This window comes from Coenobita brevimanus, chromosome 103 (assembly GCF_032717465.1).
Source record: "Coenobita brevimanus isolate Jiangsu-jjx chromosome 103, ASM3271746v2, whole genome shotgun sequence".
Lineage (NCBI taxonomy): Eukaryota > Metazoa > Arthropoda > Malacostraca > Decapoda > Coenobitidae > Coenobita > Coenobita brevimanus.
In genome coordinates, this window is record NC_137056.1 from 28,756,409 (window position 1) to 28,762,721 (window position 6,313).

Sequence of the window (6,313 nt, forward strand, 5' to 3'; positions counted from 1 at the left end):
TTGATTCTGCTACCGGTTCATGGGCAACCTCTTCAAGCCAAGTTTAGTGGTCCTTATTTCGTGGAGAAGAAACTCAGTGATGTCAACTATGTCATCGCCACACCAGATCGTAGAAAGAACAAGCAACTTTGTCACATCAACATGCTAAACTTATATCACAGGCGGGACGAAAATAATCCAGTCTGCACTGTAGCTGTTCCACCCGAGTCTGCAAGTGAAGCTCTCCCATGCAGCATGAGCCTGAGTGATAGTTTGGGGAAGAATCCTGATATCATGAATGATCTCCAGACTAAGCTTTCTCATCTACCTCCCGAGGAAAGGCAGGAGTTTTCGGCATTACTGCAGGAGTACCCGCAAGTGTTCCGTGCCACTCCAGGAAGAACTACTGTGTTGATGCATGATGTCGATGTTGGAGACGCAAAGCCAATTAAATTGCCTCCTTACCGTGTGAACCCAGTGAAAGTTCCTCTCATCCAGAGGGAGCTTGGCTAAATGTTGGACCACAAGATGATTGAGCCCAGTCAGAGCGAGTGGAGTTCTCCTGTCACTCTAGTCCCTAAGCCAGGTGGGTAACAGCGGCTTTGCATTGACTACAGACGTGTTAATCAGATAACCAAAACAGACACTTACCCTCTCCCTCGTGTGGAAGATTGCATAGACAAGATCGGAAAGGCTAGGTACATAAGTAAGTTTGATTTGTTAAAGGGATACTGGCAAGTACCTATGACTGAACATGCTAGGGAGATCTCATGTTTTGTAACACTAGGAAAGACTTTTGCATGTTCAGTAATGCCATATGGTATGAAGAATGCACCAGCCACATTTCAGAAGCTCATGAATGTTGTAACAGAGGGTTTGGCAGGGTGTGTTGTTTATATTGATGATGTATTAATCTTCAGTGACAACTGGAAAGATCACCTATGCCATGTCAGTAAATTTCTTGAGCGTTTGGTTCATGCTAATCTTGTAGCTAATTTATCAAAGTGTGAGTTTGATCAAGCTAAAGTTCAGTACCTTGGGTATGTAATTGGTGATGGACATGTTGCACCACCAGCAGCTAAGGTTCAGGTTATAAGTGATCTTCCCAGACCTAAAAGTAGGAAAGAGATACAAAGATTTTTGGGAATGGTAGGTTATTACAGGAGACTTGTTCTTAACTTTTCTATTCTTGTATCACCACTTACAGACCTACTGAAAAAGGGAGTTAAATTTGTCTGGACCAATAACTGTGAATCCTCTTTCAACAAACTTAAAGCTATTCTATTAAGTCAGCCAGTGCTCGCTACTCCAAATTTTGCTAAGCCTTTTAAGATGGCTGTTGATGCAAGTGATACAGGAGCTGGGGCTGTTTTGCTGCAAGAGGATGATCAGGGTATTGAACACCCTGTACCTTATTACAGTAAGAAGTTCACTCTACCTCAAAAGAACTACTCAACTATTGAGAAAGAGCTTTTGGCCTTGATTTTGGGTTTACAGCATTTTTCATTTTATTTGTGTTCTGGTTTTGACCCCATAGTCATTTATACCGATCATAACCCACTGAAATTCCTTAGTAAGTTTAAAGATAAAAATCTGAGATTGACAAGATGGAGTCTACTTCTTCAGGAGTATTCATTAGACATACAACATGTCAAGGGGAAAGAAAATGTTATTGCAGATTGCTTATCTAGACTTTAGACAGATTATTTTAGAGTAATAAGAAATTTCCTTTGTAAATTTCTTTTTCTTTGTGGGGAGGTGTTACATAGCCTATGATTTCATCATCCTTTGTGTAATTTTAACGCACAGTATGCTGCATGTTTGATCACGAGCGTGTTCTGCCTCAGTCCCCCCCTTCTACCGTTATAGTAGAGTAAGTCGTCCTTTCTGTTGCTCAGAGCGGGATTGTCAACTCTTTGTCCCCATGGCTTCATTTGCGCGTCCTTCTTACAAGTTGTATCAAGCTCTGCTGGCCCCTATATAATGAGCTCAGTCTCTGCATCATTGCCACTTAGATCTACTCCTCATTTTGTTCACATCTCTGTCCTCCCCTGTACAGTTATTGTTGTGAGTGCTCCGGAAGTCTCGAACCATCTGGCAGCTGTGTAATTTGAGTATAACTGTTATTGCATTTTTTCCTTGTACTGTATAGCATAAGGTGTTAATTTGTAGGCCTGGTGAGTTTTTTTTTTGTAATTTGTGTAGGATTCATTTTGTCAGCCAGTTTTAATATTATTTTGTATCTGTAATAATTTATCTTGCATTAACTGAGCATTACCCAGTGTATTTTCATTTTATCAGGGCTGACTTAGATATATTTACTCTTGCTAATTTCGTGTTAATAGAGGCTATTGCAGTTAACCATATATTTAACCTGTTTTTTGCCATTACATTATCCTTATGAGTCCTGAATGTTTTGTTGTTAGTTTGTGCATTTAACTTGTATTTTTATCTAACTCTTTTGTTTTGAACCTGGAACTTTACGGGACAGTAGTGATTTTTAGTATTCTCACTTAAAGTGTACATTATCTTTCTCTGTTCCGTAACAAAATATATATATATATATATATATATATATATATATATATATATATATATATATATATAAACTAGAAAAAAATATTTCATGTTTTCATACGTAAATGTAAACCATCTGAATGTTGTATAGTAGTTGAATTTTTGACAGACAATATTTTGTAAATATATCAGCAAACAAATAGTTTTTGCTCACTGTACAAGTCACTTTGTGACACTGATACATTCATTCATATATTGCCAGACGCCATGTATCCCAAACGGGGTGACCAAGGGCTTAGAGTTAATTGTTTTACAGGGAGGGGCACTAATCCTCCACCAACCCCACTTGACACGTAGGGATGCCAACAGCATCTGGTGTTCCCAGGCGGTCACCCATTCAAGTACTAACCAGACCCAACATTGCTTAACTTCGCTGATCGGATGGGAAGCGGTGTACTCAACGTGGTATGGCCGTTGGCTGATACAATCTCTAGTATTTAATATGCATTAATAAAATCATAACTCCAGATGGAAGCACAGCATCAACACCAGTTTTTTGTCAGATAATCTTCAGATACAACATATAAGAATACATGATAAAAATATGAAAATTATTTTTAACTGTCCACATGGTCAGATGAGGACATGAAAATGGACAATTTTGAGGAAATCTAAAAATCATACACATTTCAAAAAGTTATCTTGAGGCTTCGGTAACAGCAATAAATGTGGTTACTGCATAAATATGGCTTAATATGCCATAAATGACAGGAAAAAAAACTCTGAGTGCATTATCTACCATGCTGTTTGAGTGAGAAGATTTCATATCTAACATGCTGTCTGACCGACAAGCTCTCAAAGAGGGTGTCCTTTTGTTACGTTTTGAATTTTTTGCCATTTTCAAGCCTCGTAGGAGGAAAAGTACATAAGATACACCGGATCTGATTACGTTTTAGAATTATACAGAAAAATTAGCCCTAGCCACAAAGTTTCAAAGCTGTACATGTCATATCAAAGGCGCTATGAATGTCAGAAGCTGGACCAAAAGGATCACTTGGCAAATTGTATTAATTTAATTAAAATTTCAAAAGCCTCTAGTTTCAAAACTATTAGAGATTCAGACCTAATATTTGGGATTTCTTTATAATTTTGGTATATGAGCACCTGTGATTTTTTTCAGAGGAATCTAAGATGGTGACGTGGAACCTTCTGGGTGATTTGATATGGAATGACATTATAAGAAATGAGTTTTTGATGCAATAAAAACAAGATTACCTTTATCTCAAATTAGAGATAAGAGCCATGTCAGACATTAAGTGTTCCACGGTCTCATCCCGTGTTTGTTGAAGTAAATGCTATGATGGACACTACGAGAAGTGAATGGAAAGGAGAGGGTGGAGTCATCAGTGAATGAGTGGACTGGGTTAGATGTGCAACTCAGAAGGCCATTGATGAACAGAAGGAAGAGATTTGGTGATAGGACAGAGCCCTGAGGAACACCACAATTGATAACTTTAGAAGATGAACGGTAAACTTGTAGCTATAGAACGACCAGAAAGGGAACCAGAGATGAAGGCACACATAGAAGGATAGAATCGTAAAAGGATAATTAGGAAAATCAAGATTTATGCCGGACTCCATCAAAAGCCTTTGAGATGTGGAATACAATGGCAAAGTTTTCGACAGTCCCAAAAGGAAGATGGTCAGGAGTCTGAGAAAAAGGTGAGATAATCCAGTGGAACGTCCCTGGCGAAACCCGTTAATCGGAAAGAAGGTGGTGAATAGGATTGGTGATTTAAACTTTTTTTTTTTTTTAATGAATTCAAAAACTTTAGAAATACAGGATGTTTAAGCAGTTGAGCGCTAGTTTGAGGGCTGGGAATGGTCAACCTCCTTTGAGACACGCTGAGTGAGAGCAAAGTTCCAGCAAGAAGGAAAGGTACAACCTCCTCCTGCCATTGACTGATTGTGTTGAATTTAGAGCAGCCAAGAATCGATAGAGTGAGTTGTTGTTGTGGCCTCATGCTTATATACTGTACTGTACAGGTGAACATGAAGGGCAGTTGGCTGGAGATGTCTTTCACCTAAAGTCTACCATCCTCCTTCCGGGAGTCTGCGAAAGAAAACGTCTGAGTTACATTTTCCAACCAGGCAGGGCAGTAAGCGCACTATATATATATATATATATATATATATATATATATATATATATATATATATATATATATATTGTTACATAGCCTATGATTTCATCATCCTTAGTGTAATTTTAACGCACAGTATGCTGCATGTTTGATCACGAGCGTGTTCTGCCTCAGTCCCCCCCCTTCTACCGTTATAGTAGAGTAAGTCGTCCTTTCTGTTGTTCAGAGCGGGATTGTCAGCTCTTTGTCCCCATGGCTTCATTTGCGCGTCCTTCTTACAAGTTGTATCAAGCTCTGCTGGCCCCTATATAATGAGCTCAGTCTCTGCATCATTGCCACTTAGATCTACTCCTCATTTTGTTCACATCTCTGTCCTCCCCTGTACAGTTATTATTATTGTGAGTTTCTCAGGAAGTCTCCAACCATCTAGCAGCTGTGTGATTTGAGTATAAGTGTTATTGCATTTTGTTCTTGTACTGTATAGCATAGGTTGTTAATTTGTAGGCCTGGTGAGGTTTTTTTGTAATTCGTGTGGGGTTCTTTATGTCAGTCATCATTAATAATATTTTGTATCTGTAATAATTTATCTTGCATTAACTGAGCATTACCCAGTGTATTTTCATTTTATCAGGGCTGACTTAGATAAACTTTTGCTAATTTCGTGTTAATAGAGGCTATTGCAGTTAACCATATATTTAACCTGTTTTTTGCCATTACATTATCCTTATGAGTCCTGAATGTTTTGTTGTTAGTTTGAGCATTAAACTTTAACTTGTAATTTTACCTAACTCTTTTGTTTTGAACCTGGAACTTTACGGGACAGTAGTGATTTTTAGTATTCTCACTTAAAGTGTACATTATCTTTCTCTGTTCCGTAACATAAATTTGGCGACCTCTCATCTGGATATTCAGGATATTATCATAAGGATATTGCTTGATATTTTGTGACTGTTACTTATTCATGATGTCTACTATTACTACACTTGATGAAGCCAAAGATTTTTTGTCAAATGTGCAAACAGTGTTGGATGTAGAAAACAGAACAAAGAATGAACTTAAGCTTGTTGCTCAACAATTGGGAATTGCAGTTCACTCTCATCATTCTAAAGATCAAATTGTTGACATGATTAATGAAAGCTTGTTTAATGTAACTCCTCGAAATGAGCAAACGCAGATTGAATTAGCTAAGTTACAGCTAGCCCTGCAGGAGGCTTGTGCTAAGGAGGCTGAATTTCAGGCAAAAGCTCGTATTCAAGAGGCTGAGTTTCAGGCAAATGCTAAGGAGGCAGAGTTTCAGGCTCGTGCTAAGGAGGCTGAGTTTCAGGCACAAGTTGAACTTGCTAGGATTCAGGCAGACCATGAGTATCGCATGAAACAAGGTGGAACTGGATCATCTAGCTCTGATGATTTTGATGTGGCTAAAAATGTTAAACTTGTCCCTCCTTTTAATGAATCTGATTTAACAAAGTATTTTCAGTTGTTTGAGAGGGTAGCTACAGGTTTTAATTGGCCCAAGGAGTATTGGCCAGTACTCCTTCAAACTGTTCTCACCGGTAAAGCTCAAGTAACTTATGCATCTTTGCCTCAGAATCAATGTGATAATTATGATGTAGTTAAGAGCTTGATTCTTAAGGCCTATGAGCTTGTTCCTGAAGCTTATAGAGGAAAATTTA

General features: G+C 38.3%; 1 non-coding gene across 1 annotated transcript; it reads right to left on the minus strand.

Moving 5' to 3' along the window:
• Positions 1-2,856: 2,856 nt before the first annotated feature.
• On the minus strand, positions 2,857-2,975 carry LOC145415815 (5S ribosomal RNA). The gene has a single exon (XR_013900124.1). It is a non-coding gene; the product is annotated as a 5S ribosomal RNA (ribosomal RNA).
• Between the last annotated feature and the right edge of the window lie 3,338 nt (positions 2,976-6,313).